The sequence below is a fragment of the Conger conger genome, chromosome 18, assembly GCF_963514075.1.
Source record: "Conger conger chromosome 18, fConCon1.1, whole genome shotgun sequence".
Lineage (NCBI taxonomy): Eukaryota > Metazoa > Chordata > Actinopteri > Anguilliformes > Congridae > Conger > Conger conger.
In genome coordinates, this window is record NC_083777.1 from 8,302,479 (window position 1) to 8,324,397 (window position 21,919).

Below are 21,919 nucleotides of genomic sequence, written 5' to 3' on the forward strand. Positions count from 1 at the left end.
CCCTGGAGTTGTGCCGTAGAAATCGCTGTCTTATTTATGTATTTATCTCTCGACGCGCAACTGGGAATGCATCGAGCAGTGCCCCTTCTGTCAATAGTCAGAAGGCAGAATGCGCTACAGACAGCTAGCTAATGAGAAATCTTATGAAAATATACTTTCATACACTGACACGCGCACCTACACCCACACCCACACACACACCCGCATGCACAAGTACACACAGTTTGATTCTTTATCCTCAGGATAACAGCTGTTAAAAAGTTTGTTATATATTTTTTTTAGGACAGGAACATCTAACAGGGCATTCACAAGACATACTCCGCCCTTGTTCTATGCAAATGAATCTGTCCAACACAGCTCACCTGGCTCACAAAACTTGCATCAAACTTTCAAACTAGGCATTGCAGATCAAATATGCAACAAGATTCACCATCTGGAGTGCCTATTTCTCACCTCAAATGCTTTTGGAAACATATTTTAGTGGAGTGTTGAGGTGGAATAAGAGAAAGTTTACCAAGTTCATCAGCCATATTGTTCAATTTTGCCAAAATGAAGGACCACAATGCAGCTATCCAATCAGGTACAGGCAGTGTCCCGTGGTAGGCTAGGTCACTTGTTCATATTGATCCCATAGATGTGTTCGATCAGATGGAACCAGCCTAAGTAATTATTTTTGTGTCCAGGTTAGAATAGGTGTGAACGACCCTTTGGAACTTATAATTACTCAATGTCATTGGCCATACATATCACAGTTCTACCACACAATGTAAAACTGATTGATAATCACACAGCCATACACACACACACACGTACACACACACACACACTCACATAGGAGTTTATCCACAGTAGGTCTCTAAAAACAGTGACAGGGAGGGTCACCCTGGATCAGGCCTGTCACCCTGAATCTCAGGACGGGACTTGGTTTCCTCTTTAAACGCCCTGTCCCACCGGGACTGTCAGAGGATGTTTCTAACAGGCTCAGCCTCAGGCCAGCGATTCCAGAGCGGGACGCTCCGCTATCGCAACCTGGGATCTCAATTCAATTAGCCCCACTCCCCTGCCTCACTCTACAGCGTCCCCGAGAGAAACCGGAGAGAGGGAGGGAGAGGGAGAGAGGGGGAGAGAGAGGGATGGGATGGCAGGGAGAGGGAGACAGAGAGAGAGATAGATGGGACTGCAGGTAGAGAGAGAGAGAGAGAGAGAGAGAGAGAGGGGGATGCAACCACAGAGAGGGATATAGCCACAATGAGAGAGAGGGGGGGTATGGCCACAGAGAGAGAGAGAGAGAGAGGGGGGGGGGGAGGGATGCAACCACAGAGAGGGAAATAGCCACAATGAGAGGGGGGGGTATGGCCACAGAGAGAGAGATTTGACCACAGAGAAAGAGGGATGTGGCCACATTGAGAGAGTGAGAGAGAGGGGGGGAGGGACCACACAAAGAGAGAGAGGGGGGAGAGAAAGAGAGGGATATGACCGCAGAGAAAGAGAGGGATGTGACCACAGGGAGAGAGAGGGAGAGAGAGAGGGATATGACCATAGAGGGAGAGGGGGAGAGAGAATGAGAGAGAGAGAGGGATATCACCGCAGAGAGAGAGAGGGATGTGACCACAGGGAGAGAGAGAGATGCAAGTGCATGTCTTCCATCTTCCACAGGATTCGCCCACACCATTTCAGACAGCTGCTCCTTTCCTGATGAATACCTTCAACTAGCTTTGCATTATCACTGAGCTTTATACAAACCACTGAACATTCATTAGCACTCAACATGCTTATACAAGTGCTTTGCATAACAAACAAATGTCTCTTCAACTGGTTACGTTTTACAGCCTAATGTCACCATACATCTTGTCAAAGACTACCTTCACACAACTGGTTGTGCATTACTAGAAAGCTTTTTTACTCTGCTGTTTCTGCATGTTTTCTGACAAATTCACAAATATGAAAAACATAGCCAGTCCAGCACGAAGCCAAGATCCTGGCCATTCACTGATTTTGAAAGGTGCACTGCATCTGTGGTGTAGTATGGAGAAATATCACTGACCATGGACTACTTATGAATGAGTATTAGGATAAACATGAATGTGCTTGTGTGTGTGTGTGTGTGTGTGTGTGTGTATGCGTGTTGGTGTGCACGCGCATGTGTGTGTATCCGTGCGTGCCAAGCAAACTGCGAAACATCAGAAACCTGGAAACGCAATGAGCAGACAGTTCTATTCTCTCCTCTGACATGTTTGTGCGCCATCATACTCTCCCTTCACAGTTTCTTCACGGTTTGGTAGCAGCGTTTGATCTGATTTGGCTCGATTTGTAGTGGGTGCTGTAGGAGACATTTTCCATCTGATCAAACGCCAGCAGCATCTCCTGCTCTGGCTCTCCGAAGACAGAGTCCTGTCGAAGCGCACGTGCCAGACTCCGCGGCATCTCTGTTTGACTCTGAATACTGCCGTCATCCCCGTCGATTCAGACAACAGCGCCTTCCTAAGCGGCCCTGATGTCTCTGAGCACAAAGACAAGCCGGAAAAACTAAGGAAGAGGTGAATCGTGCAAGGGTGCTTGAAAAAAGTGCAACGGAGACTGTATCTTCACATCTGAGGTCAATCACGTCCACTGCCTTTATGTAACCATGTACTGTTAAACCACCAATATATCCTACTCATACAAATAAAACATCACTGCAATTTAATTTATTTACAGACAGTACTTAGTTTTGAGCATTTTTTTCAGCGTGCCTACGTACGTACGTCTGGTACATCTCCACAAAATATGTGCACTTTTCTATTTTTTTGCACTTTAAAGCAAAGAGCCTAACATTTTATCTTTATAATCCATTAACTACCATTCATTTAGAAAATTAGCTCTTGTGGAAACATATTCATGGACGAACCAAATCAGAAAAAATATCATTCATTTTCAAGGCAAAATATCCCTTTATGGACTCAACTGATATGGCGGTGATTCCATCAGTCAGTAAATATTTGCCTTCCATCAGCTCCCTTAGAGCAGTAACAGGTCTCTCTTGCCTCTGAAAAGGCAGACAAGCGCACAGCCCACAAAGAAGCCCTTATTCAACATTTGTGTCCGCTTTTGTTAGCTTCCTCATTGTGGAATACCATGGCAAGCTTCCTACGCCTTGATCTCGTTCGTACCGTAGGTAGCGCTGGTGATGCTTTTAATCGGAGAGGACATCTGTGCTTTGGCTAATTGTGTTGACAACTTTTTCAAGTGTTGGCTATCAGGCTTTTTCGAGGGTTGAACCTCAGGTCACAGGATGTCTACGCAGAAGCTGGAATGAATGAGAGTGTGATAGATCTGCAGAATAACCACTCACTCCAAAGAACCAGGCTACGCCGGCACTTGCAGACAAAAGGAGAGGTTTTATTTTTTACTTGCAAATTCAGCTGCTTGACTCAAACAAACTGAATTGGAATAAGCCACAAAAGCAGAATGGGGTCTTCCAAACTCAAGGTGATCAGAGAGGTTCTTGCTAAATTTGCATATTTATGACTACATCAAAACCAAGTCCGGGTTTATATGCAGCTGCAGACAACATTTTGCGAATTGAATGATCCAGCACTCCAAACGAATGAACCAGCACTCAAATCAAATGATCGAACACTCGAACCAAATGAACCAGCCTTTGAAATGAAAGAACCAATGCTCAAATCGAATGATCAGCACTCGAAATCAGTGTGAACCAACGCTCGAATCAAATGATAAACACGTAAAATTAGTGAGCCAACACTCAAAATCGAATGATAAACACTCACAATATCAAGAGGAGCCAAATCAACCTTGTAATCAATTCCTCCTGAAGGGTGCAGACAACTAAAGCATATGGCCTTTTTACCCTGATCCAACCTATAATTCAGAATCAGATCCATTCCAGAACCTTCTTCAATAAAATAAACCCATTAAAACCATCTATGAATGCATTGGGTCAGGACTGCCCACTGGAATTCCCCGGGCTCAGGACAAAATTGTATTTTTAGATTATCCCTGGCCCCTGGAAAATATTATTTACCACAACTTCACTAGCCACCCCTCGCCCCTCCAGGGCCCCGGACAACATACCTTTATCTCCCCCCTCGATGGTGGCCCTCCAGTGTGTAGTCAACTCAGCCCCATATGCATTTCCTCCATTTTCTTATTGGTTTTTGCGGTTTGTTCCATCATTCCTATAGGTTCTTATATTAATTTATGCACCTGCTTCATTGTCAAGGCCAATTTGAGGTCAAGTGAACCTGTATCTTAATACTGTATTAGGTATTATACTATTTATTAGGTATTTATTAGACTTATTTACTAATAGACTTATTTACTAATAAATACCGATCCACTTAGAGTTATGATGCGCTGTCTGCCATCAACAATCATTCCATGGTCAAAGTCACTTAGATCCCATTTCTTCCCCATTCTGACGGTAGATGTGAACATTAACTGAAGCTCCTGACCCGTATCTACATGATTGTATGCATTGCACTGCTGCCACTCAATTGGCTGATTAGATAATCGCATGAATAAGTAGGTGTTATAAAATAAAAATGGCATTGGAAGCTACAGACTGGCATTGGAAGCTATGGAAAAGAAAATGTCTTTATGCCAATACCCACAGTGCACTACATACCCCCAGGGAGGACGTCTATCACATTGTCTTTACTTTAGAAAGACTTAAACATCAGAGAGTCTACACAATCATAGGCTACAGCCTTCAAGAACATGGAAAGCTCCACATGTTCAGAAGCTCATTATGCAGTCAAAGAGCTGGTTCCAGCTGGACTAGGGACTAGTACAGCCTCAGTGTATTTAGCATTGATGTGTGATGTATGCACCGTTCCAATTCAAAGACACTTCATTTGCATGTCAAGTGAACCTGATATGCAAAAGCACTAAAACTACATAAGAGAGAGCGCAGGAGGGGAAAAAAAGAAACAGTCAGTCACATCCTTCCAAGCACACACACGCACACAGAGACATGTACGCATACATGAACAGCCTTGAAGCAGTTTTCTGTTTTACACAATTTTGAGTGGATTACTATTCAATTTTATCATACAGTGATTTATTTTGTTAAGTGATAGACACATTTTACTTCCATAAATAAAGAGCCTGGTATAACTGGTTTCATCCCCTCAGGGAGCTGGTGACTGAGGTGAAATGACAGACCAGGCTTCTGGAAGGCTGTTGTTTTGGTCCTAATTCACTGACCGAGCTCAGGTCTGACAGACCCTCTCCAGTCATTGAAGGTTCTGCAATAACCCTTATTCATTGACCTAAGCATCAATATACTGGAACAACTCAATTTCATATTGAGTGAGCCTGACCGTTATATATATAACAGACTGTTTCAACAGTGTGCTTGCATCACTTGGAAGGCAACACCAGGCAGAAAATAACACAGCAAAATAACCCAGCTTGAGGAGAAGAAGTTTCTAATTTCCAAACAATTTCACATAGCTCAAATAAAAAATAAAAAAACACGTACTCATCCAACAGAAAGGGTTTATCTGGCCGGAGTGAAAGGGGATGGAAGGTCAGAGGAGAACGGAACACAATTGGGGTGAAGCAGAGGGTAGCCACCAGGGGAAAAGCACAATTCACGCTGGGAGCGGATAAAATCGCCCTCCTTATCGGGCAGAAGAGCATCACATTCTATCTTCTCCGTACGCCGTGCTCTGCTCTCCTCGGCCGCGTGTGACAGCCCTTCCCTTCAGATAGCCATTTTGTTCTGCATGGGGGAGTTAAGAATCCGCCATAAATCTATCCCCTTGCGCGCGCGGCGAAGGCGCACCCTTATCATTCATAAAAGAGTGAGCGCTGACAGAAGGAGGCAGCCGAGCTTTGTCAACGCACAAAGGGCCCGTCCCCGTGACTCACCACCACATTTGCATGTCCCCCGTTTTGTTTTAATTGAAGCTGCCATTTGTGAAGAAAGAAATCTGACATTAGTATTTGTTTTCTGGAGGAACATTTTTTTCGATTCGATTAGATTCAATTCGGGCGTTCGCTAGGGCTTTGTATTTTTTTGTTCTTTTTTTAAACATGATTCAATATGTTTTATTGTTACTCAAATGCAACTACCTGTTATTCATTTTCAATTGATGTTATTTTATGAAGTGCTTAAGCACTGTGAGATGAACTGTTGATGATGATCTGAAGACGTTGAAGATCCCCAGATATGGAAGATGTTTCTTCACTTCCTTTTAACACTTTGTCTTATTTTTAATATTTTTCCCTTCTTTTCAGCCGAACTAGGGATGGGAGTTGGAAACTAGCGATAGCTATAATCTCCGTGTGCAGAACATCAGCTACATGAACCCGGTGTAAGCCGGCAGTAATGATGCTACGTCTCTTGGCACTGTCCCTACTCAAATAAACGTTAAATAATAAAAAATCCCCAGATGTGGAAGATCCTCAGTGGCAGAAGATCCTCAGATGTTGAAGAGCAGCCAGTTGGCCAGTCGCCTCTCTGCTCAAACTTCCCCCAGCCCCGCCATCACCCCTGCCCACTCCCCCCCCTTCCCCCTCACCCGCGAAATAATAAGCTGTAAAGATATCCCAGGGGCTTCCTTGTTATCCAATAGCACTAAATTAGCGAGCCCTTCATTAGGATTCGGTCTGTGGACCTGGCGTGAGACCAGGGCCAGGGCCTGTGAGTTATCCTTGGGCAAGGCCACTCGGGATGGGAGGACGAGGCCACACTCTCGTACAGGGCAAGAGGCCGGCTCCGTACGAGAAGATTTCATTATTGAAATTGCGGTCGCGTTGATACGTCAGCTGGGATTTCCACCCAGCAAGCTCTTTCCCACCCGGCCGTACGGCGGAGAATCTCATTTGCGAGACGGAGAGAGATACAGCACGTCCGCGGCGGCTCCTCCAAGAATTCTCTACGCTTCCGTTTTCATTTCATCTTTCGTAAATGAATATCTAACGGAGGTCTCGGGAGGTCTATCCAAGGAAAGCGCAGACGTGCTATTGTGATTGGAAACCTACACCGGGGGGTACAAATATATACATCTAGCATCTAACCGCAGCCTGAAATGAATTTGATATTTTAGGGGAGATGTAGTTAAAGATTTGAAAAGGAACCTCAGAGAAATATGGTCTGCTACAGCCAGCATGAGGCTAAAGCGAATGATGCTAAAAGCCTTAAACATGCAACCTCCTCCCCAGCTCCTGAATGTCTGCACACACACACACCACACACCACACATACAAACATACACACATACATCCTGCACACACACACACACCACACACACACATACACAGGATTGAAAGCATATTGCCATTAAAAAGAAAGCCCACATTAATTTGGCCCCAGCTTAAAGACATCATCGCCCATCAATAAGACAGTGACAGTGCAGGTCAATTGCAGCCACGCACACAGGCATTTTCATTTGAATCCCATCATGCATCACACTCTGGCAGTGTTCCATCATGCAATACTCTCTGGCTTTGTGTGAGAGAGAACTACTGATCCTGTCCCATCATGCATCGCTCTCTGGCTGTGTGAGAGCCCCTGCTCTTGTCCCATCATGCATCGCTCTCTGGTTGTCTGTGAGAGAGCCACTTCTCTTGTCCCATCATGCATCGCTCTCTGAGTGTGAGAGCCCCTGCTCTTGTCCCATCATGCATCGCTCTCTGGTTGTCTGTGAGAGCCACTTCTCTTGTCCCATCATGCATCGCTCTCTGGTTGTGTGTGAGAAAGCCACTTCTCTTGTCCCATCATGCATCGCTCTCTGTCTGAGTGTGAGAGCCACTGCTCTTGTCCCATCATGCATCGCTCTCTGGTTGTCTGTGAGAGAGCCACTTCTCTTGTCCCATCATGCATCGCTCTCTGGTTGTGTGTGAGAAAGCCACTGCTCTTGTCCCATCATGCATCACTCTCTGGCTGAGTATGAGAGCCACAGCTACTGTCCTATCACGTATCGCTCTCTGGCTGTGCCCCATCATGCACTGCTCTCTGGCTATGTGCATGAGAACCACTGCTCCAGTGAGAACAGCAGCAGGAGCTCGCCCTGCCCCACAGAAATAAATATATGGTTTCTCCAGGAAAACTGCAGCAAATTGCATTTAGCTGAAGTCGAGCTCCGTGGCTACGAGCGAGGGAATCGAATTATGCGCTTCCAGCGGCTCTGATCTTTATTCCGCAAATGCACTCTCTCGCCCCCGGTCCCCCCCCCCCTTCCCCTTCCCCTGCCCCCCCTCTGCCACTCACCGTGCAGAGATGATCTCTCCACACTCCCTCTAAGACCCCCCACCCCCCCAACAGTGAACCAGGCATCAGTGAACAAGCAATCATGGCCGCCCGCAGTCTGGGTGGAGAGGCAGCGCCGATAGGTCAGCCACTTGACCAATATTTATTTCCCACTTAAACTTTACAGCTCAGCGTGGTGATATTACGGCTTTCTGATGTCTCCCTGGAGCCAGCTATTTCCCCATCAGCACGCTGTCTCCTGCTCCTCTGCGCTACGGAGGGGAGACAGGGCGTGGCCTTTGTGGGGAGGGGGAGGGCGGGGGCGGCCTTTAGGATGAGGGGGAGGGAGGGTGTGGCCTTTAGGCGTTGGGGGGTTTTGGGTTTCTTCTCTTTCTCGGTCTGCTGCCTGTTCCACCTTCTCCATTTCCTCCATCTCCGCTTAAGCAGGGATACCATGGTGTTCTTTTTTTATGAAAAAAACGAAACAAATCAAGCATATGCAAAAATTGCTTCAGCAAGCCAATATTTCCCCGCTTCAGTGGCTTTACTCGTTGTGACGTGATGCTATTAGCCGCAGCCCAGGAGGGTTCTGGGACGGGGCTGGGGTGATGAAACACTCCTCACGTGGCTCGGCACACTGCCCCGCGTCCAGGGGCGGGATTCTCCAGGAAGCGCCACTAATTCTGTCTTTTAAAATTATACGGAGCCCAGTGGCATCGAAAAGCCAGCGGAAGCCCCCGGCATCATCGTCCATTTTAACCACAGGTCAGCATCCAGGATCTCAGGGCCGCCGGCACACACGGCATGCTTCCTGGGGGCTTGAAGGCCAATCAGAGCTCTGCAGTAACCACACTGATTGTCATTTATGGTGGGGACATTACAATGCATGATGGGAATTATGTTTCTGTTCATTTCATACAAAAATAAAGAAATAATGCACAGATCTAACTCCAAATACGTTTGAAGTTGTGGTGTGGACCATAGATATAGTTTTTTCTTGGCGTGCAACTTCAATTAACACTAATATATACAGCAAGATCCGAATTAATGTCAGATTTCCGTGGTGTAAATTACATTTGCATAACGACAAAAGAAGCATTCACCGTGGGCTGAACTGAGAGAAGGCACAGACTGGGAGAAAAGGCCATGATTCCCTCAGAGAGAGCTGGCATAGGATCTCTGCATACCGCTTTCTACCGAGACCAATGTGAACAGAATGGAGACCTGGCCAGTGGGGACAACTATTCAGCTTGTTAATTAATTTCACAAGGTGATGAATATGAAAGGTGATGAAAGCATTGAACTTGTTTAACTGCAGTTCACCATTCAATAAATTTAACACAACATCGGACATTTTATAATTAAACATATTGATTCAGTAGTGTTGAGGAATTTGCCATGAGTGCGTGTGGAATTAATTAAACATGTTAAACCAGTTAAACTTAAGCATCTCCTTGCGATTGCCAACCAGTATGCTGCTATGTAAGTGCTTTACCAATGACAACTACCTAAGTTTATCTACTTAAGATTTATCTACTCATTTATATCACATCAAATTCCATAAAGCTTAATTACAACATTCATTATGCTTTATATTTACACATCTTGGTTCTGGAGAAAAGGGGTGTTGAGCCTGAATATCTTGCCAGACAGTTGTGCTGCCATAAGATAGGGTTCGGCCATGATGTTTCACTGCCTACTATGCTGGGGGGGTGACTAAATGAGAAGCAGAGCCCATGAGAACAGCCGGCACATTTAAGGATGTTCCCTAAACCTGAACAGGATATACATGTATGCATCAATGGAAAACAAACAAGGAGCCAACTGTCTTGTGCAAAGCCAACGCCATCCAAGTACAACATCTCTAAAGACTGTCATCGTGTTTTTAGGTCAGGATTTCATCTCTGGAGAGAGACTACACCCTCGGAGGGAGAGTAACTTCTGGAAAAAGACTGATGCTGGTCAAAATAATATAAGGCGTTTGTATTCAGTTCAACAAGCCGTCACTAACACACGGATGGATTCAGGGATATTCCCATATCTGCTTCTCACAAGCACACACAAACAGACAATCAGATGGCAATGCACAACAGGACCAAGTAAAATTGTCAATGGTTGGCATTTATATAGCGCCTTTATGCAAAGCGCTGTACAATTGATGCTTCTCACCCATTCATACACACTCACACACACCAACGGCGATTGGCTGCCATGCAAGGCATCAACCAGCACGTCAGGAGCAATTAGGGGTTAGGTGCCTTGCTCAGGGACACTTCGACACACCCAGGGCGGGATCGAACCGGTAACTCTCTGACTGTCCCACTGTGCCCCACTGCGATATTAAACGCGTCCCTATTAGATCTCGGGCGAGAAAAACACATCATTTCTCCCAGTGCTGCAGCACTGAAACACAATGGCGGAAAAGCAGAAGGCTGTCACTCCAGAGACGTATGGTCTTCCGGGGAAAGACCTCGCTCCGATTTGCACATCAGGAAAGACGTATGCGCGGGGGGTGATTATGAACGGACAAGCCGCCTGAAGCAGGAGGGTAATGGATGGGCCTGCGGAAAAAAACCTGATCATAAACAGGAAATCTATAGGGGCTGAGGGCCTGACGTTTTCTGAGTGACGCTGGGAAAAGTGCCCCCGATGACAGAAGAGACTCTGAGACTGTAAAACAAACCGAGATATCGGAAATCTGACACGACGCTCAGAACACATGCAAGACGCACGGCCATTGACGCGACACCCAGGAACTCACTACAAAACACCTGCCTGCGAAGCTACCTCTGTCGTAGACAAAGGAAGACAGCGTTTTTTTAAAATACCCATGTGGATAGTGCTGTAGCAGACCGCATAAACGCAGAGAAACCGCTGGCTGAGATTTCATCTCTCCTGGTGTCAGCGACTCACTCAAGAGGAGCCGCTGCTCGACAGTTTAATGATTTCTTTTTTGAAGCGGCTGTGGGGAAAGGTCGCTTCTTTAAATAAATACCCTGCCTCCTGTACGCTCCACTGGAGCCGTGCGCCGGGGGGGTCAACACAAATGAAAATAAGAGGCTTCAATGGACGGACCCCCTTCAGCCGAGACCTGCCCAAGGAACGTTTCAAAGCTCATCCCAAATTTCTTCAGCGTTCGTCCGTGAGCCTGCAGAGCTTGAAATCTCTCAAACCTATCTCTCCCTCCCTCTCTCTCTCTCTCTCTGAGATGTACCCAGCCTGGTGCTCGCTCGCCCCGCCCCAGCGGTTGAGACGCGGGCCCCACGGTGCTGACGCCGTGCCAGGACTTCAGAGCCAGCTGTCCAGCCAGGCTACACTTCCAGAGCACTGATGAAACGCAGCACCTCGGCCAAACGGAGAGCGAAAAAACCCTGGCACATTTTAAACCTCGATCCAAAGGGGTTTCGGGACAAGGCCGCAGGTGAGGCACAGTGCAAGGGCCACCGGACAATCTGTCTCGCTGCTCCCGGATTTAATAAGAAAAGGGACGGCTCACTCACATTAGGGAGTTGACAAAGCTCCAACTCACCTGCGTTAGTTTTAAGAATAATGTGGACAAGTCAGATGCAGTCTAATCCAGGCTAATACCATTTTCCGGAAGATTACGGAGCAGAGGGTTGGGTATGAATGGGAAGAGCGGGGGACCTGCAATAACATTTAAGCACTCTGTGTCTTCAGCAGTAACAATTCACCGAGAGGCTACTGGGTACATGCTACGCCTGACCAGCTATTGTAGACACAGAGGCACAGCCTTCTGTAAAATAATCCAGCACCGCACTGATTAACCACCAGAGTTCTGATGGATTATAATGCGTGAGATTCACAGGGAAAAGGGGGTATGTATGGGCTACACAGGGAAAAGGGGTACTTATGGGCTATACAGGGAAAATGGGGTCCTTATGGGCTATACAGGGAAAAGGGGGTACTCATGGGCTACACAGGGAACAGAGGGTACTTTGAGCTATACAGGGAACAGGGGGTACTATGGGCTATACAGGGAACAGGAGGTACTATGGGCTATACAGGGAACAGGGGGTACTATGGGCTATACAGGGAACAGGGGGTACTTACAGGCTACACAGGGGGTACTATGGGCTATACAGGGAAAACGGGGTACTTACAGGCTACACAGGGGGGACTATGGGCTATACAGGGAACAGGGGGTATTATGGGCTATACCCAGCAGCATGGAGGTCTATCAGCCTGAGTGCAGAGAGGCTCTCGGTGGGAGTCCAGTGGGAGGTAATTGAGTGAGAGGGACAGAAGCTCTTCACAGAGCAGAGACACTATTTACCAGAGACTTAGGGAAGAAAGGCTGACTGGACCATGGCAGTGGAAGAGCATTTCACCCCACAGTGTGTACCCTGCAGTGGGCACACAGTGTATACTACACCCTGTGCCCAGTGTGTACTCCACACTACAGCCAGTACTCTGTGCCCAAAAAAGGGTCTTCAATGATACACCCGTCCTGTGTGTGTGTGTGTGTGTGGGACCCCTCCGCATATGGGTTGCATATTTGAGAAGTGTAAGGCTTTGAGGAATGGAAAATGGCAAATGGTTGGCATTTATATAGCGCCTTTATCCAAAGTGCTGTACAATTGATGCTTTTCATTCACCCATTCATACACACACTGACGGCGATTGGCTGCCATGCAAGGCACTGACCAGCTCGTCAGGAGCATTTGGGGGTTAGGTGTCTTGCTCAGGGACACTTCGACACAGCCCGGGCTGGGGATCGAACCGGCAACCCCCCGACTGCCAGACGACTGTTCCTACTGCCTGAGCCATGTTGCTCCCAGGAACCCTGGGGTTTCAATGAGGAACTTACCGTCACTTATTCTGTTTTCTATCACTGTTGATTCTCCGTATAACAGAATAATTATTATCTGCTGATTGTTTCCTGATTGGTGATTCGTTTTTAATTGTCTGTTTGGCAATCTTCCCACTGATTTTGGTGCATGCGTTATGGTGACTGTTCCGGCAGCCTATACCCAAATAAGCCATTTGTAGGCCCCTGGTTGGAGCATGTGACCTGTGTTAATTATTGGTTACACCTGTTGGAGACCAAAATAACTGTTATTTTGAAAACATCTCTTTTATTTGAGTCGGATGAAGACTCGGTAGCAGCAAAACGCATTGGTTTTGTCCCATTAAATGGCTTATTCTGCATCCAAGAGCTCCTTAACTTTTTTTCCTTTTGAAGGCTTTGAGGAATATCATTAGATGTCCTAAAATAACCCCTCACACACAGCAAGAAATCACCCCGTTTTCTCTCATCCGCTAAAGAAGTCACCCCATTTAGTCTGCTACCTGTGGGAGTACTGCACGGCTGCAGAATTATTCCGGTCATGGAGGGACTCGGCAAAGGCCGCTGATCCAGAATAAAACACTATTACTACAAACACACAATCAATACAACACTGGCCACCTCTGACCTCACCACAGGCTCCACATCGCTTGCATTTGTCCTCCTTTTACATTCAACAGCCATCTTGCTTTCCAAGACTACACTTTACTTATATCCTGAAATGAGATGTATTGAGCCTTGTGTCATCACAAATTACTCTCGCGTGTCTCAAATTCTGAAAGGCGTGCGTAATGACCAACCCGTTTTCTGAATGCAAGTCTCAACTTGCATTCAGATACAATGAAGGCCGTGTTCCAAGACACTGACCTTTCCGTTCTGAAACATTGAAGATTGTGTTCCGATACACTGAAGCTTGTGTTCTGATACATTGAAGCCTGTGTTCTGATAAATTGAAACACGTGTTCTCAAACATTGAGGCTTGCGTTCAAATTCATTGAAGCTTGTATTCAGATTCATTGAAGCTTGTGTTCCGAGACATTGAAGACTGTGTTCTAATACACTGAAGGTCTTGCTCCAAGACATTGAAGATTGTGTTCTAATACACTGAAGGTCTTGCTCCAAGACATTGAAGATTGTGTTCTAATACACTGAAGGTCCTGCTCCAAGACATTGAAGCCTGTGTTCTAATACACTGACCCTCGTGTTCTTGCTGCAGTAGGACCTGACATCAGAAATCTATAAAACGGAAGAGATAAAATGTCACTGGGCCAGAAGGCTTCAGAGCGTGGATTGATTCTGTTAAGGACTCCAGGTTGTTGCTTTAATTTGGTCAACATAGGGACCGTGAGGATGGAGCCCTCTGAAACATGCAGTCCAATAGAGCGCCCCCTGCTTTATGGTTAAACCAATAGTCCATATTAAGAGCTGTGGGCAGAGCCATCGATAAACTATGAGCAGCTCGATGGCCATCCGTCGCCCTGCAATGGCATGACCCCCTCCCTTCTCTTTCACCACCACCATCAGGGGAACCACCAGTCTCCTTTCTGGAACATTCTACAAAGCTACTCTGGCCAACGAAGGTGAACGGGGTGGTCTGAGGTTAAAGCGGGAGATTTGGCGCACAGGGCACGGTTATGACCGCCCCGCCTCGTCCACAGGGTGTGTGTAAATTAAATATGGAAAGTGTGCTTCTTTTTTTGGGAATCTGACATCCTGTCCATTCGTTGCGTTTCCCCACATCGCCCTTGAAGAGAGCAGCGTAAACTCTCTCGCTAATCACACTTTGACAAATTTGCCCATGGAATGCTTTTCATTTGGGTAATGCAGACGTCTAAGTGATAAAACAACTGCTGTGAATGTGTGGGTTATTATTTATTTTTTTCTACTAGATTAAATGCCCGGGCCCTACATTAATTCTGATGAAATTTGCATATAATCAACAGAGAAATTAGATATAGGACAATCAATACAATTCACAGCAGCTGTTCTGAAAGTAGAGAGCAAAATCTCCTCTATTAATTCTCTCTCCTCTTCAGATAAAAACTAGATGAGTTTAAGATAATAAAATGTAATATCGAAGTGGTCTAAGTCCCGCCACTAAGTCCTGCCAGTCTTAGTTAAATTTTCCATTTGCAATAGATTTACAATCTGAAATTATGAAATGACCTTATAGTCATGTGTCAACTTGAAACAAGGAATGAATGCAACCAATAAATGAAAATATTAATAAACATGGCCTCTTGCGGTGGTGTTAAGGCTCCTGGTCTCTATAGCCTTAATTAGGTTTCTAATACTGGGCCTCACTTAAATGAGACTCTCAGTCAAAGTGGTCCTGGTGATAACTGGGGCTGCTGATTGGATAAGAACAGGAGCCACACATAATCCCATGTCTCTTAAAGTCTATGGACCAATATGAGAGGAGGCCCTGCACTGATTATAAAAGACTGGGTATAGATCAGCTATGTGCACTGATTATAAAAGACTGGGCATAGATCAACTATGTGCACTGATTATAAAAGACACGGCATAGACCAGCTATGTGCACACTGATTATAAAAGACACGGCATAGACCAGCTATGTGCACACTGATTATAAAAGACTGGGCATAGATGAGCCAGTGCACACTGATAGGCAGATTTATATCCTTGTTTCCTGACCGTTAATAGGCCGGATCAGATGATTTCGGGGGAAAACGTTCCTCTCCGTGGGAGGGTCGCCTCCTCCTTCCCCTCGCTGGGAGAGAAGAGGGGAAAACACTGGCGCCTCAGATGGGCCGAGCTCCGCTCGGTCTTTCAGCGGAGAGGAACAGGAGGAAGTGGTAGATAGGAGCAGCGGGGGGCTCTTAGCGTGCCACCATTGTGTACCAGTGCGTCCTGCGCAGTGGTGTGTGGAGGGCTCAGTAAACACCCTCTTCAGCTGCTTTTCCGGCCAAATCCGCAGCACAAAATGGGATCCTATCAAATGTATTATGTTGTGGAGAGGCCCACAAAGCAATCGGGGCCTCAGTGGGGTGACGTACACTGGGCACAGAGAGGGTGAGAGGGAAGAAGGCTGAACTAATAACTATCTCCATTCTGCTTGACATCAGACCTGGGTCAAATGCGTCATAGTTTCGGATTCAAATAGTCTTCTATATCTTTCCTGAGCATGTCCGGTGTATTGGAACCGCTGAAATACTCTCAAAAAAGGCAAGCGCTGCCTTCTGGTCCTCTTGGCTTGCTCAGTTACATCAGGCAAGATCAATCGAGCACAGAAACATATTTGAATGTAAAACAATGACATATTTGACCCAGGTCTGCTTAACACACACTCAAGTTTTTTTCAATGGCTGCTGATCCTGATACAGTAAGGTCCCAGTGTCTAGTATGTGTTAAGGTACTGTCCTATCGCATGGCTGGATCCCACAGTCAGGTATCTGTTTAGGTACTGTTCCAGTGCGTGGAATAGCTTTATGGTTTGGTATCTGTTATGACACTGTCCCAGAGTGTGGATGGGCCCATGGACTGGTATCTGTTATGACCCTGTTACAGTGTGGATGGGCCCACGGTTGGGTACAAAATCTGTACTCTACCCAGTACCAAGTAGGGCTGGCAGCCCTGCAAGACAGCTGGCCCAGGGAGGGAGGGAATGCGGTCCGTTGCTCAGTTCACAACAGAACTACAGCAGATGCAGGTAAAGGAAACGGCACCAACTGTCACACTGACAGGAGAGCAGCCAAACGCAAGGCACTGTAATGGCTGGGTAGAGTGGCAATGTTTATATCGGAATGGGGAATGATTCATTTGAACCGTGTAGCTACAGAGCCTGGAGGCAGTCTGCGGGCTGTTTCCCCAACCCGGCGCTCCTCTTTTCCCATAATCTTCCTAAACATGCCCGATTTCACTCACTCGTACGCTCCTCCGTATCCCATCAGATTACCCAGGGGGCAGTGGGAGGAAGCGCGACCGCCGTAAACAAGCACGCCCACAACATCTATTAGATCTGTGTGACACGAGCCGGGCAGCACGGTGACTCATGCTAATAGAGACAGATCCAGGCCCTCGTGCGCCGGCCCCTATATGGTCACAGTGTGTTCACACATCGACTCATTCCAACAGAAAGAATCCTCCTCTTTACATAACATCACTTTACACTGGCGCCAGTTCTCTGCCCCCTGCAGAGGTAGGGTTAAGCTCACTAAAACACGGTAAGTGATAACGTCTCCAGGGCATGGGGAGGCGCTGGTGGGCACGGAGAGAGGTCCGATCGGAGCAGCTGAGTACCGCCAGGCGGTGAAAGCGAGGCCCTCTCATCGAATCCGCCCCCGGGATGAAGGAGCGCTCGGTTCAACTCCAAATCTATCGGCGCATTCCGGTCCGCGGCACCGCGAGACAATCAGGCTTTAATCAGAAATTGGTCAGGAGGCGGCGGGTCGCCGGCGGGGTTCCGGGAGGGCGCTGTGAGGGGCGGGGCCGGGAGCGCGTGCCGCCCGATTTCGCACGGCTGAGCGCCGCCGTAGCCTCGGCAAGCCGTGCCTCTTCCTCAGTGACCCGCAATTCATCACGCAGCCAATCCCGTCGCGGCGAAACCGCCGGAATGTAAAACAAAGATATGGAAATGCGGCGGAATCCGCGTAGTCCCTCAGACAGACGGCGTGATTGATCAGAGAGCCGCGGCCCGTAATCCCTGCGATGAAATGGGGTGTTAAAAAAGCACATATTTGAACGGTTGCATTTCAAACTTCAGCACTGCGGCGGAAGGAAAATGGATGTGTGTGAATTTCGGAGACGGGTTTTCCCTGAAATGTAAAGCTTTAATGATGGCACAGAGCTCAGAAAACCATCATGGTTTCACACATCAGCGAGAGGGCAATGCGAACACCAGCCCCTGACGACAGTGACAAACCTTACGTGTGACTGGAAGGTTTGGGACGGCCTGTAGCGTAGTGGTTAAGGTAAATGACTGGGACCCGCAAGGTCGGTGGTTCGATCCCCAGTGTAGCCACAATAAGATCCGTAAAGCTGTTGGGCCCTTAACCCTGCACTGCTCCAGGGGAGGATTATCTCCTGCTTAGTCTAATCAACTGTACGTCGCCCTGGATAAGAGCGTCTACCAAATGCCAGTAATGTAATGTAATGAAGCCAATTATGGTGAATTCTGTTCCATTTTAATACACTTTCACCTCAACCTTTTACAGTAATTGCTAATGTAATTTTAGTGTGATATTAGGTGCGATAAAAACCATCACAACACTTAAAATGGATTCCTTTGATTGGAATCCTAACATCAACTGAATTTCATCTAAAAGGATCCTATTTTCTGTCAGAGAAACACACCATACTCTTTTTATACATCCAAAGCAAATATGAACTGAATGTACTGTAAAGGGAAGTTATACCCAAGGCAATAGAGAAAAAATTCTAAAAAATAGTGTGATTGACTGTTTTAAAGGCAGTACTTGGTTATAAATATGAATATGAACATAATAATCCCCAGAGTCAACAGAGATTAAAATGTAAACTTCATTGCTTTTACCTGAGCAGTCATTCAAACTCAGACTGGAAGAGGTCATACAATTCAGAAACTTCTAGAAAAGTGTAGAAAACTTCTGGGCTGGGAGCGAATGCAAATGTGACAGAAGGTAAAACGGGCCATCGACGCCAAAATGGGGACATCAACACATCCCGATTCAGGTAGGAAGGGCCCAGATGAGCAAGCCGCAGATTGCTCTTTTCATTTTTCCCCACTTTTTTGGATCATTGTCAAGTCAAAATCCAGTTGCGGTGGGTTAACAAGGCAGCCAGCTTACCCCCAGAACAGCACTGCACACATAAACACCATCAGCAGAACCACTTTTACAAACAGGCTAATTGATGGTTATTTCCGCTGTTCATTTAGCAAGAAATAAATCAATACATAAACAAACAATACAGACAGATCAATCACTCAGCACTCTATTCCCCCGTGATGTTATTGAAATTCGAGGACGGCCATGTTCAGCGCATTTTTTATCATTTCCCCAGCGTCTGTCCCACAGTCTATCATCCACAGATGACTTCTCTCTCAAAATGCACCCAGACCAATTCTGTACTAGCATCTTAAAATGCACCCAGACCAATTCTGTGCTAGCTTCTTAAAAAGGCCCCAGACCAATTCTGTACTAGCCTCTTAAAAAGCCCCCGGACCAATTCTGTACTAGCCTCTTAAAAAGGCCCCAGACCAATTATGTACTAGCACCTTAAAAAAAACCCTCTAATTCAAATTTTTTGGGAAACAAAAGAAAAAAAGAACCGGTCATGTTTACAATGACTTGGCTGAGGGAGAATTTCAAAAGACAGCAAACACATTACCAAAGATTCTAACGACTCAAAGGCCTTCTATGAAACGAACCCTCTGAAACAGCCTGTTCCTCTGGGCAAATGAAAGGAATATCCCAGGCAGAGAGCAGAAACCATACTGCTGCTCTTTCCAGAGCAGATCGTGAGATGAGGCACAAGGCTACTGCCACTTCATATGTCACATAACAGATCGTTCCAGGTGGATAATAATGTGAGCATGCAAAGGGAGGTCAGGCTTTGTGAAGTCACTCATTCACAGCTCTGTGTTGAGCCAACGCAGCTCTTCCCTTGAGTATTCCTATCAACAAAGGCAAAGCGGAAACTACCCAGATGAGGTCAACGATAGATACAAATGTACCTATTACTTATTTATTTGCGGACGCTACGATAGGGTACAACAAATCTGTTAAGTTGTTTCACGTCGTGAAAAACACGCGGTTGGGGTGTAACTTAATTCCTTGTAAATGTATGCAAAATTAAGTAGGATATCAAAAGCAGAGCGATCTTCAGTGAGGGGGAAAGGATGGCGCCCCCGGGCAGTGTAAATTAAAGATCACTGCGGTAAGGGCTGAGTCATTTATGCAAACAGAAGCAAGTCCATAAAAAAAGGACACTTCACAACAGGCAGAGGTGCCCAGGAGATGAATCAGCGGTGTTTTTTTTGGTTTTCGTTTTCTTTCTGAATAAAGATGTTTTGTTTTCTCTTGTCTTTCCTTCTTCCAGAAGGTGTAATAATTGGGAGTTTCTATTCCAGCCGGTATGTTTTGGAGCAATAGGTTGGCCTTCTGCTGTGAATAATGAACCGTCGTCAATTCAGAAATGTCAACGACGGGTGGTGAATTTGCAGAAACGTATCTATGATTAATTAATACAAGAGAATAACAGAGTTGGTGACTTTTTAATGCGGGGAACAGAATGCTTTGCCCATGTGCTTCTCCACCAAAGCCCTACATACCTCTAAGTGGCCCATGAATGTCTTGCCGAAATCAATTTTGGCAAACCACTTAAGAAGGTTTACAACAGAAATCCAGCACTTGATAGAAATCCAGAATGAGAGAATTATCTCTAGAAATCCAAATCATTAGCTTGTTTCTAGCTATGGTGGGTAGACTACGTGAAGCAAAGTGCAAAGAGCTATATTAAGATTCTGCAGGTAAGTAAGAGGCAAAATTATGACTTGCTGAACCTATCAAGAAGTCCTTTCACCAAAAGCACTAGAGCATGCACTCACTGGAGCTGAATCTAAAGCACAACAACCCTTAGGAAACAGAGGAGGGTTCCAGGCGGCACATTCTGCATCTGCTTGCCTTTGCCAAACTGTCGACAAAGTTTCTTCTGAAAGAAAGATGGCCGAACGCCAGAGTCGATCAATTCAATCTTTTAGGATTTTTTTCCCCCTCCGTTTTCTGCGTATTGAAATGACATCAGCGTGCCGTTCTCGACCGCGGCGTCTGACATCCGAGCATCTGCTCGGCTCCGAACCGCAGCACCGCCCGCCCGCCCCGGTCCCCGGACAACCGTCAGTCCCCGTCCCCGAAAGACCGGAGCACTGCAGGACTGGCGCAACAGGCGGAGACTGCTGTTGTCATGCCAACCACCCAAAGAGTCTCTCTGTATTCATGTAAGCTTCTGGGTACAAGAAAGAAACGTTGAGTAGTCATCTCCATATTCACACATTTACCGGCGTTCAGCCTAGCCAACCCCCCCCCCCCCCCCCCCCAATTGTCGTATTTCAATTAGCTTCACGCTTGGCAAATTACAGGGCTCTTCATCTTATCTAGGCCACGGGTGCACGTACATGTACGTGGACGTGTGTATGTGTGTGTGGGAGAGAGTGAGAGTAACTGTGAAAAGAGTTTTATCCCTGGAAAAACTTGTAATGTTGTAACAGTTTTACAAGCATTATCCACTCTTGAAAGAAACCAAGCCTTTGTGGAGAGCACATAACTAGTTCTCCTGTAGGCTTGTTAGGCAGACGTCGTTCACATCCCCTCTTGGCTATTAAAAAAAAAAGTAAAATCTCAATAAACAGCATAGATAATGAGCTTGAAACAAAATGTTGTCCGAACAACATTTGTGTGTATTTGTGAGGGAGAGAGTGTGTGTGTAGACGTACTTGTTCAATCAAAGCCTATAAAATAGTTTGCCAGCAGCACCCGCACTGTATGATCTAGGAATGTTTCCAAGGAACAGGTAGGCTTTTTTTTTCTACCTAGCTAAGATGTATGAAGTGTTGGCTGTCTGAAGGTGGTGTTGCTGCAAGTGCAGTGCGTGAAGGAACGAACAGTTTGCATGTGGGGGCGGTAGCAACTTCTTTAAGAACATTCAGGACTTTGAGATTGATGCCACATTTCACTGATGATGTTTTCTTTGTGCCAAAAACAGTTCTGTTGTTAATGTGGTGTTTAGTGTAACTCAACGCCCCCTTATACATTTAATGATCATTTAGCAGGTGCTGCGGCCAGAGGAACATTTACATTTATGAAGTTGGCTGTATACAGAAGCAATTTAAGGTAAATATTCTTTCCACAAGGGTATAATGACATTGTCCTACGTAGGAACAGAGGTAGGAAGTCCAGGGGTCGGAAATTAAA

General features: G+C 46.3%; 1 protein-coding gene across 2 annotated transcripts in view; it reads right to left on the bottom strand.

Annotated features, from left to right (window-relative positions):
* Positions 1-21,919, bottom strand: part of grid1a (glutamate receptor, ionotropic, delta 1a) — a 298,200-nt gene that overhangs the window by 248,912 nt on the left and 27,369 nt on the right. The gene's annotated exons all lie outside the window — the stretch shown is intronic.